Consider the following 12,295-nt stretch of genomic DNA (forward strand, 5'->3'; position numbering starts at 1 on the left):
TATCTACAGTGTCTTTAAAAACTATTCATACCCATCAAAGTGCTTCGTTTTTTTTCTGAGGTTACAAACAAATTTCATTTTTATGGCATCATAGTGTGGAAATGTTTTTTTTTTCCAACAAGGACAGACAAGCTAATAGGAAATGTTTTGAAAAAAGATGGAACAAAGAAAACCAATTAGAGGTTGGATTCATTTGATACTGAAATAGAGGTTGACCTTAAGGGTGACCTTAAAGGGGCAGTACTATATACATTTTTGAGCTTTACATCATATTATAATGTTATTCCCTCATCAAAAACATACCTGGAGTGTTGCTTTAATTCTTTCATGCAAGTTCGAGAAATCCTTTAATCTCCCATGGCAGCTTTCTGAAATGCCTGGGTGGACCTAGCTCCACCTTCAAGGATGAAGCTCCTCCTCAGAGTCGGCTCCTTCAGACTAGCCAGCAGCAATTAGCAAACACCTGGTGGGACTGTGCATCAGCTGAGCTCATTTTAGGAGCTACTTCTCAGCGCAACACTGCTAAAAACGTTGCTAAAGGGTTAATAGAGAGTGATGTTGTGATGACTTCCTGGAGTTTCAAAGAGAGCAAGAGTTTCTTAAAGAGCCAGAGGCTCAATTTCAAGACGCTGAATTACAAAGTCAAATTTGTTTAAAACATTTTTTGATCTATACATATATATACATAATTTTTATATCAACTGAAGGTAACAAAGTTACTTAAGTGTGGTATAAAAATGGCAGTATGATGTTGGGAAAACTCAGTTTCTTTTTTAAAACAAATCCGTTTAGGGGTTTTTAGGGCAGGTGAAGGAGGTCACAGAAAGACCCATGAATCAGCTCACACTCTCACACATACGCATCTGCTTTTAAAGCGACAGGAGAGTAATATGCTGCTTAAGGGTCTGACCCGGTTCGGAGGTCAAATACTGAATCTGTCCTCGCGCTGATGCTCGACTCTGAAACCTTTGAAGAGGCGTCATACATCATGGCGGGGAGTTCTTCAAGTCACAAAAAAACTGTGGAACATGGACTATTCTTTAATATTTTGGGACAGTTCCCACGTAGACTATTTCAGCATTTCATGTAGCTTTAGTTCTCTTATTTAACTGTCCTCAAATGAAATGCTTAAGATGTATGGTTTGGTTTAATAGACTGTAATCTCTGGCGCTTTTATGCTCAGTTATTAAATTCCCATCTACTTTTACTGTTAACCTTAATAATTTTGGACTATTCTCATATTTTTCAATCTATTGTACAGAATAACTAGAGTTCACATTAACATACATTAACAGTATGAATCACCACATATGTTAATCCTGCTAGCGTGAAATTTTTATCAATCTGTGGTGCCCGCATCGCCCTGATTGGTTCAGACACATTCCGACTTTAGCGGCTTGTTTTGTTGCTTCCTGAACATGTCAGCTGTTTCTCACGGAGCTAACGCAAGGAGACGCAGATAATTATTCACATCCAAGCCGTCATCACATGTCACAACCATTCAGAGCTCTTGAGGTGGTGGAAGAAGAAGGACATATTATTTTCAAAATCTGTCTTTACATACATCGGACACGATTTAATCTCAGAATAAATACAACTAGTTAGCTGTATTTAGCTACCGAAATAAAAAATGTGCCTAGCTACTGTTTTTTGTCACAGTTTCCTCTAAATACACAGTAGAGCCACGCAAACGTGTCTTTGAAAGCAAAGTAAAGAATTAGTAATTACCCTCCACAGTTATTGGCACTCTTATTAAGGAAGTGTGAAAAGCACTTAAAATAAATCGATCTTTTAGTGCAGTAGCACAATCTAACACTATAAAAATTACTGCAGTTCACTAGCAGTAAACGGTGGAGTTTTTTGTTTTTTTTTACCCTACTTACTATCCTCCACACTTGATGGCAAAATAAACCTGCAAACAGGCAGGAAAAGAGTTTGTGAGCTGAGTGAAATGTCTTTAATACAGGCAGAAGGAACAAAAGTCACATAAAAGTCCCAAACCACATAGGAGAACAAAGGGAGAGCAAATGGGGCTAACAACTGGGATAAAATTTAATCAACACGTGAGAGTACAGAATGATCTGGAAAAGGAGAAACTGAACTGAGAAACTTATATGCTGGGAAAGTTGACAGTAGGTGAGTCTGCAGAAGGCGTTGCAGCTAAGGGGGAAAGCGAGGACAGAGATAGCTGAGGGGAACTGATAGGAGAAGTCATAAAAGACACACACACATCTAACGTCAGTTTACAGTGTCCAATTAGCTTAGCCTGCTGGGGGAGACGATGTAAACTTCGTGCAGAAACGCATCAAACACAGGACTTATTTGCTGAAAGGCAACAATGATGCAAACAGAACTGATGGTGCAGATTGCCTACAAGTTCACAAAACCACGCAATGATAACGAAACGCAAAATAAAAGCTGCTTCGGTTACGTGGTTTACATGGAAATTTTTAGGATGGGCCAAAATGTGGGGCACCAAAAATGTTGTGTAAAAAATGTCCGCCATTTATCCTCACTCAATGAAATTAGTTTAAAAAAAAAAACTGCAGCTGGTTTAGGTTAAACGCACTTGTTTTATTTCTGGTTTAAGCTTTTCAGCATTCAAGTGACATTTGAAAATTGACTTTTACTAATAGTTTTAAAAGGTAACTTTTGAACTTCCATTCAAAAGTTACCTTTTGAATTAAAGGTAACATTAATTTAATACCTGCGACAGACTGGCGACCTGTCCAGGGGCTGGAGATAGGCACCAGCACCTCCCGACCACACTAAGGGACAAGGGTGTAAGAAGATGGATGGGTGGCTGGATGGATGGATTAATTTAATACTAGCTAACTAGCTAGCCAACTAATTTTAGGTCTCTTAGCTAAAATTAGTTGGCTAAAGGATTAACTTACTTACAAAAATAACCTACTTGCAAAACTAGGTTTGTAAGGGGATTAACCTTACAAAACTAGCTAGCTATTTAAGGGACCTCGAATTTATTGTATTGTAAGGTGTTAAGAAAAATCTGACTTTTTGCTTCTGCAATAAAATTGCAATTAATTTTTGAACATCTTAAAGCTGGTGTGGACAGCACCTTATGTTATGTTAGCATTTTTGTCTAAGTTAGGGTTAGACAAAAATGCGTTAAATCATTAGTGCTTCTTGTTGTATTCGGTTGGTGAGACCTTATCAACTCACTAGGCCATGACACACCACAACCATGCTGGAGCAAAGAGAGTCTTGTTAGAGCGGTCCTGCTATCTACCTCTCCCAGACAGACGAGCCGCCGCTCTTCCCCAGTTAGCACTCCACCCTCTCTCTCTCTGTCTCATCTCCCTCAAAGCCTTTTCTGCTTTCTTATAATATCCTTTGCCCTCCAGCCTTTCCTCATTCCCCCGTTCTGTCCCTCCCTGTCAGTGACTTTGTGGATTTTTGCATCTCTCTTACATAACGGCGCTCAGGAGACAAGGGCACTTCGATCGATACTTGAAAGGACCGACCCCTGGAGGACTCTGTAAATGCCACGTGGCAACATGAGAGGATGACATTTGTGGATGAAGCTGAGAGACAGCCCTGAAATACCTGCTGCTGCCAGCGGTGACAGGACTTAGGGGAGAGGGGGAGGAGGGAGGCGACGAACGGGGATCAGGCACAGCTGTGGAGGCTCAGGAATTTGAAGAAAAGTATATAAAAAAATAAAAGAAATAACAGGCTGATAAAAACATATTTGCTTTGGGGACACGAGCCCGTGGTGATTCATATGTCTGACTGAGATAAAAGCCAGCTGAATAAATAGGAATAAATTTATGTGTACCAGGCCGTCACAGGGGTGGCTAAACTTTGTTTTCAAAGGACAGAGAAGTAGCACGCGCATTTCTGTAGCAAAACGCAGCTTTTGGGGGAAGGGAGGATGGGCACGCCAAGTTTTCAGCAATGTTTGGCAGTTTCCACAAGAAACATAACTCAAATATTCATTTCCATTCACAGCTTTATATAGTGGATCCAAATCCTGAGTTTTCTTTTGCATTTTAAGCCTGACCTGATTACTACTGAGTTTAAGGCACAATAGCTGAAACTGTCGGGTTAAGTTTTGTTTTTCGGTTTTAAATCAGAGTAAATTTTCCCACATCCTGCATGATGCTACAGTTGGTTGCGCTGTTGCCTAGCAGCAAGAAAGTCCTGGGTTTGAATCCTGATCCGGGGCCTTCCTGAAAACAAAATTGGCATGTTCTTCCAGTTTTCCCAAAATCAGAAAACATGACCGTTAGCTAACTTGACGGGTGTATGCGCGGTGGTCTGTTCTAACCTCGGCTGTTTTATGAAACTGTTTTCATTTCCAGTAGCTTTACAAGAAAGTTGATCCGTTCAGAGGAGTTTGTAGTATCTGGCAAATAAATATAATTGTGGTGCCAGAAATACACTTGGCGGAAAAAAAGCACAAAACATTTCGACCAAACAAAAAGAAAAGTATATAACGCGTCACCTTAACGGCAAAACTGTGTTTTCACTTCTTCGTCCAGGATGTTTTTAGATCAAAATCTCTCTGAGCGTTGGCGGTTGTGACCTGATTCTTTCAGCCAGCGCCAAAGTTTAAATGTTTGTGGCTCACCCTGGGAGGGAACGGTTACAATGACAGATCTGCAGTTTTCTGGGTCAGGGCTGATGTGTGACATGTCATTCTAAAAAAAAACGTGCGTCTGCATGGGGATCATTTGTTTCGGGGTCCGTGTCCTCAGGAGCCGCTTCCCCCTTTTTGTCAGGTTGGAACTGTGAGCATAGGGTGTCTTTTAAATCTGATTCGAGGCACCGACAGGGAAACAAATAGTGCGTAATTGTGAGGAGGAAAGAATAAAACGATAGTTTTCATGCAGAAAAATATTTTTAAAAATCCCTTTTTGTGGGCTAGCATAAATTCACACCACACTTTTCATATTTGTATTTGAAAATAATTTTTAAAAAGACCCAAAAAATTATTTCTTTTGCACTCCTGACCTCATGTTACAGAATGATCTCGTCCGGAGCCAAACGGTAGCGGACGTGCTCAGGACAGGATGAATAGTAACATAACGCAGATGATGAACACTTTGAACAGCAGCTCCAGAGGCATGTCGTATTTTTTATTACATTTTTTTTTCTTTTTAAGGAAACAACCTCCGTGTTTATGTGTGAGGACCACTGATAAAATCTGAACCCATTAAAAGAGTGCTAACGACTGTTCCGCCACCAACGCTATCGATATGGAAAACGGATGAAAAGAAACAGGAATTTTCATGACACGGAAAGCTGAGAAATTATATCAGAATGCGAACCGTTAGTTACCGAAAGGGGGGAAAAAAAGAAAACAAAAAGCTCCCCAGACGTTTAGAATGTGGTGTTCTTTGTTTTATGGGATATAATTTAGGCAAACGTGGGAGAAAACACAGAACCGTTGAGGATAATAAAGATCCCCTCTCTAGCCATCGTTGTTTTTTTTTTTTGTAGATATAAAAGTCGATTTTTTAGGGGTTGTCGTGCCAAACCAGTTATCGCCCCGAGCCAGCTGGCACTGACCACTTAATACATGCTAGATGAGGTAACAGAAGATAATCGAGTAAAAACTGTATAAAATCAGCATTGGTATTACCTTTGAATATCCTTGCCCTGCCACTTTATTGTAATCAGCATAAAAACTTCCCAGTTTTCCTCACCTCTTCCGTCAGATCCAACATTATTTGTCCCCGCAAGTCACTTTGATAAGTTTTGTTAGGGTTCAGTTAAATTTGTTTCTGCTTCCTGTTTTAATCTACAGTACCAGCTTCGTGGCATCATAGTTTATTTTTTTGTTTTACTGGAATAAAAGCGCGCTGGTTTCTGCCTGTCTTGCCTGTCTGCGGCTCCTCTTATTATGACACCTTTCCTTTCATAACAGCGTGACCCAGGGCTTTCTGTGCTCGGCGAGATAATAAAGAAAAGCGCCGAAGCTCGTTTCTGTAGCTGCTGGAGGATTTGCCCAGCTCTTATCGGGGATGTCACTTACACACCGCGGGGAGATTTTTCTTCATTTAAACCCTGAAGGAAATGAGAGTGTTTAAAAGTTGTTTTTTTCTTCAATCTTGTTTGTTTGACTTCCAGTATTGCTCTGAATCACGCATTGCATTTGATTTTATAAATTACCTACTTGGGCTAAATTTATTGCAGTTTGATCTAACAATAAAAACAACACACATTATTTTGAAGAACGACAAAAATATTAAAGTCTGCCACGCGGGTATTTTTTTGCCACCAGGTTGAATAGAATGCCATTTTGTGTCCCTTTCTTTGCTAAACAGCTCAAACTCCGTCAGACACCCACATAATTTATTTAGAACTGAATTCAGGTCTGGACGTTGACTAGGCCGTTTGTAGACATGAACATTCGCCTCAATGTCTTTTGCCACCCAGATTGCTTTAAAATTGCACTTAGCTATCTATGCAACCTCTCTGAGAAATATTCAAATCCTTGCTGAATAAAAGCAACCCCACAGCATGATGCTGCCGCCACCACATCTCATCTCTGGACTGGTGTATTCAGGGTCATTTACTTTCACACACAACGGTTTGTTGGCCAAAAAGTTGAAATTTGCTCTAATTTTTCTCCAACAGAAAAAGAAAACAAACATTTATGGCGCCCTTTCAGAACTTTTGTTGTCTTGTGAAAGTGGGACTTTGAATAAAAGGCACAACCTCTCTATAGTGTGTGTGTGTGTTTTATTTTTAATCAGGTCATCTGTTTCTCTGTGATATGCTACTGCCGTCCTCATTCAGGTCCCTTTTCTCACGTCAGCGTAACGCCCCCGTCGCTGCCTCCGTCACTCACTGCAGCGGGGCCGTGGCGGCGCCAAATCTGAACTCGCCCCGGCTCTGATTCACACGCTACTCCCACGGACATGCGAGCAACACTGAAGCTGAATGATTCAGAATGCCGTCCCTGAGCCAAAGGTGCAGAATAACACCGACCGCGGCAGGGCTGCCACTTCCAGAGCTGCTAATGGAGCACTTTTAGCTTAGTACCTACAAATACCACAATGTAATTAATTAGTGACATGAGGCTGGCAGAGAATTACAGAGCCTTAGTCACCGAGGTGAAGAACGTATGTGGGTGGGAATGGAAAGCAAAGCGGAGGAAATATATCTTGCTCGCTTGCCAGATTTCATTTGTGCTCAATGAAAAATGTATTGATCACGCAGCTCAATCTGCTGCGTGTTATTTTTTCATACAAAGATGGGACACCGCGTTCGTGTTTGGTAGGATTAGGATTCAGATCGTTTGATTACTGTTCACAGTCAAATAATTATTTTTTTTATTCATGATCTTCTCTGCTTTTTAGAAACTGTGGCATGTATTTGTATGTAGTGCCATTTACTCCAATGCCCCTAAATAAAAAAATCCAGTATAACCAATGACTTTTAGAAGTCATCTAATTTATGAATGTAATCCACATTAGTGTAATCTAATATCAGGATAATTTCGTCTTTTTTTTTATGTCATTAGAAAACCAACAGCGGCACACAGACCACTGAACACAGCAGGAAGTGGATTTACCATCCAGTGAGACAATGAGCTACAACTGAACGGTTTTAATCAGGGGTGTCCAAACTTTTTTTGCCACCTTCACCAAAGCCATTGAGTTAGAAGAACTCCCAAAAATGAAATTAACTCAAGCAAATAAAGTTGTCAAATTTTTTTTGTAGGACTGAGAAGTTTTTCATTGTAGATCCAAAACATAAAAAAGGGATGTTACTATATTAAAATATAATGCAATAGTAATAATTTTAAAATTTGTTTGGGCCCCTATTGAACAAATTTATTTTCAGTGAGAGAAAAAGGATTTGGGTCACTTTTCGTTAAACAGTTTAATAAATAAAAGCCATTCTGCGCCTGATCAAAGCTCGGTTACAAAAACGCAAACGCTTTGTGTCGTACTCAACGTTTTCCACTGTAAGAAAATTATAAAAAGTCTAGATCTGGGTCAACCACCTGTGCTGGATGGGTCAACTTCGTATTACTCTCGAACTGCAAACTTCAGATCAAATTATATGCCTGTTGTAAAAGTTCAGATAATCCGCAACTGAGAATGTCTGGCAGGGCTAGAAACTGATATCCAAGAAAAACAAAGAAAATTGGTGCTCAAACAAATACTGTATATACAAAGAAAACAAAAAAAAAAAGAAGCCTGAAAGACTCTAAAGTACTCATAAAGTAATTCTCTCCTGAAGTAGCTGCAGAAAACAGATCAAGGTCACTCCTAAAATTTCCTCTGTTGAGTCACAGACACTTTAGCTACAATGTATGGCCACAAAATCTCGCTGAATGTAACTTTGTGAGATTGTGAGCTCGTCCAGCGACCGCAACCAAGAAGTGAAAACAATCTGCTCCGGATCGTCAGTGGGGACGCATACAGCCGAGGTACGACTGGGCTTTATTTTGTGTACATGAATATCTACCTAAATATAGTTTTATTACACATTTTGCTGTTGAGTTCAGATCAAAAATACTATAATATAGAGGAATAATTCTTACATGACTTCCGTGTGATCAGTGTCCACATGTCATCTATCCATCTATCTGTTTCTTCTGTCTCGTGTTCAAGAACCAGAAGGCATGAACTACTTCCTGTAATCCATCTCCTTTGATGTGATTAGATAGCGGTGATAAACACGATTAATCCCCCACCGAGCGCTTTGCTGTGCATAGGCCTACTTAGAATTGCAAAGCTGCAAAGATCACTCCCAAAGGAAGAGGATGCGACAAACAGCTGAATGTCTTCAGAGCTTCGTGGTGAACTCTATACGAGTCGGCGGCCGTGCTGGACATTTTAATTGCAACATGTTTATTAATCCCAAACTTGCCTTCTCACAAGTTCTCCGTTATTGGATGTTGAAGGCTGAAATGTTAGCTTGAGGCAGAATGTAATGACTGGGTTTCTACATGCATAACAATGAGGTTTGGGAGAAAGAAATGGGGAATTTTTATTTCTTTTATCGTGAGTCTTTTGATCCCAATTTGACACATAGGCTGGTTGAAACGCTTAGTAATCTTAAAACATAATTGTTCTGAGTCGCATGTTTACATTTGTGCCAACCCGTTGTCTGTTAGGCCACGCAGAGTACAATCGGCGTCCGAGGACGTTGGTTGTGTGCTTAATTATCACAGCTGACACTCACCGAGCCGAGGGAGACGTCTAAACAGTTTGCCTGCATTCGGTCCCAGTTCATTTAGCTGCTGCCCGCAGGGCTGAAGCTTTTTATTATGAATGAGGCGCTTCATTGATGTGCCTCAAAGTCAGAGGCTCATTAGAGCTAAAGACTGTGCAGCGGCTGCACTTGCATTCCGATGACTCCAGAAGCTGTACGGTTACCTCTGTCACTTTGTCCGCTTTTACCAATCAAATGAACGTGGCACAACATAATTTGACAGCATTTCTGGGTATATAGTTCATTGTAATTTTTAAAACACTTAAATACCTACACTTAGAAACATTTTATATGATTTTGCTGCATTAAAACTGTAAAGCTAGCTTTCAGAGCATGCAGTCTACAAGCTAATCCTAGCTTGAAAATGTATCTGCAATTAGTTTGAAAGTCGCAATTCTGAATCACACTAAGGATGTTTTCACACCACATAGTCCAGTGGACATATTGGGTACCAAAACTGCAACATTTGTTATATTTTCTGCTGGTTAGGTTCGCCATTTCTCTAACGCTAGACGCGCGCATCTGTTTTGGTTGTACTTACCCAGAATGCCCGGCGCTGTAGTCCACTTTCTTCTTTTGGAGCGGTCTCCGGTCCTCTTAGCATTCACACCACCAGAGTTCACTTCAGCCGAACCGATACGTAAGAGTTTGGTTTTTTTTTTGGTCTGCATCAGAGTTCGATTGCGCATTCACACCACTCTAAACGAACCAGAGTTTCCAGGCAAGCAAACCAGAATTCAATTAAAAAAGGTATAAACAGGGTTGGTGTGAACCAGGCGGCATGGGCCGGCATTAGGGGACATTGCCCGCCCACAGAGTCAGCCGTGCCGCCCCTGGACTGAAAGTTGTTGTTTTTTTTTTTACCTCAGAGTGGCCAGCTCTCTGTTATTCCTATATCAATTTGATATAGTAGGAGCTTCCGCACTTCCCATATCTGTGCCCTCTTGTCACTTTTTTCAGCAGTTAAAACTGTTTAATCGGTTGTTAACACGTCGTAACCCGTTTTTCCGAGCCGCCTTCAAACGCAACATGAACGCTGAGACGCTCGCGCTGGGTTTACACCTGTTCGGCAGCGAAGGAGACCTGCTGCTGCTGTGCAGAGCTACGCAGGTATGTTTTAATCATCGCAGCAAACCAGCTAAACCCAAAGAACTTTGCAGTTTTTTCCCCCAAACTAACCGACTGAGTTGAGTAAACTGTTGGATGCAGGTAATGTTAGTTAAAAGATGACTAGCTAATACCAGCACAGCACGTTAAGCTTATTAACAAGTAGCCTGTAGGGTACTGATGTTTTTGTCTATGTTCAGCTATGTAGATTCGCAAAGGTTATTTACAGACAATATACAAAAACACAAGTTTGAATTTATTTTAGGGTTTCTGTAATCCAAATTATGTATACATTCTTCATTGAACTGGCCTATCTCATTTAAATCGGTTAGTTTCTTAGCATGAAGCTAGCTTTTTAACATAGTTCATACATTTTTCTTACGTGTTTGAGGTCAAGATTATTAAACCATGTTTCACCAGGACAATGGCGTGTTCAGGATCATGAGCTGTGGGAGTTAAAACCATAGACATTAATACGAAGACGCCTCATGGAGCGGGCGGCCCGTTGCTGTAGCAGCGTCCGCCATATTGAATGTGGAATATGTGCCAGTAAGCTAATACAAGTGAATGGACCGAACTTTATAAAGTGCCGTTCTACAAAGTGTTTTAAGTTAATACCTTCCATTGACACATTTTCTCACACACATTAATATTTGGCAATCAAAGAAATTACTAAAGAGAGCGTTTCTAACTTTTGATGTGATTATTTAATTGTTTTGGGGCATTTCTGAATAAAAAGCTTGTTTTATTTGATAGAAATGATTCTGATCATTTTAATATTGAAATTGATGAACAGACACACCTTTACAGTGTTTTATTAAAGAATATATTTACATAATTTCATAATTTAATGTACATTTAACATTTCAAGACAAGAAACAAATAATTTTCCCGTTTTTATTTTTTTATACGTTATTGAGAAATGACTTTTGATTTATAAATCAATCATTGTCAAACCAAACATTATACTACATATTTTTCTTACTTTTTTCCAGATAATAAATATTTATTACAGTATGTTAACTCTGCTATTGACAGCAAAGAGTGAAAATAATTATAACAGAGAAAATTATTTTTATTTCATTACATAAGCTACATTATTACACTAATACTTCAGATTGAGATATTTAAAAATACACAAAAAGTGAAAGAATAAAATATTTATTTATTATACTGGGAACATTGGTCACAGGCAGGGCTGCAGTCTGCTGGTCACACTGGGAGAACTCCAATGACTTCTGAGATGTCTCACAGGCAAAAGCCAAGGATAAAAGAGAAATTATCCAAAAGTGTAATAGAAAATGCATACGATCTATGTTTCGTATACGTTTCCTTCACATTCAGAAAAAGACATTTTCAGCATGTTGGGCTCTGACTCGTAGCATCTTTATAGCTAAATACCGACATGGTGAAGCTGAGCTGGAAACAGACCTAAGAACAGCAGCTCCAGCTCTGATCCTGACTGATCTTTCCTCACAAAATCCACTTCTCCTCTAACAGCAGTTTTTCATCAGCTCTCTCATTAGAAAACAGTATGAAAACATTAGCTGCTACGCTAACAATCAGCGGTTATTTCGGGCCAATTTAACTACATAGGAAATATTTTCTGGTTGTTCAGAAGCGAATTTCTGGCTGCAAAGTCAAGTAATTCTGATCTTTCATCCTTACGTGGGGAAGGTAATCCTAATGAATCCAGTTTGTTACGTAAAATGGTTGAAACAAGTCCACATAGCACAGAACTTAAGGAGCTCCGATCGCCCTGCTGCCACATAGAAGATGGCGGACGCTTTTACGTACGACTCAGCGCTCCATGAGGGGTCTACGTATTGATGTCTATGGTTAAAACCTCTTGGTCTCATGAAAAGAGCACCTTTTGGATGTTAGCCGAGTTCTTGACATGGCTTGTGGCAAAATGCAAGCAAGACGTCTTTTTCAGCAAGAACCTTAAATAAATAGTAGACTTTTGCAGACCACAATTAAACATATTAAT

Source organism: Poecilia reticulata, chromosome 4, assembly GCF_904066995.2.
Source record: "Poecilia reticulata chromosome 4, P_reticulata-male-v2, whole genome shotgun sequence".
NCBI classification, from domain to species: Eukaryota; Metazoa; Chordata; class Actinopteri; order Cyprinodontiformes; family Poeciliidae; genus Poecilia; species Poecilia reticulata.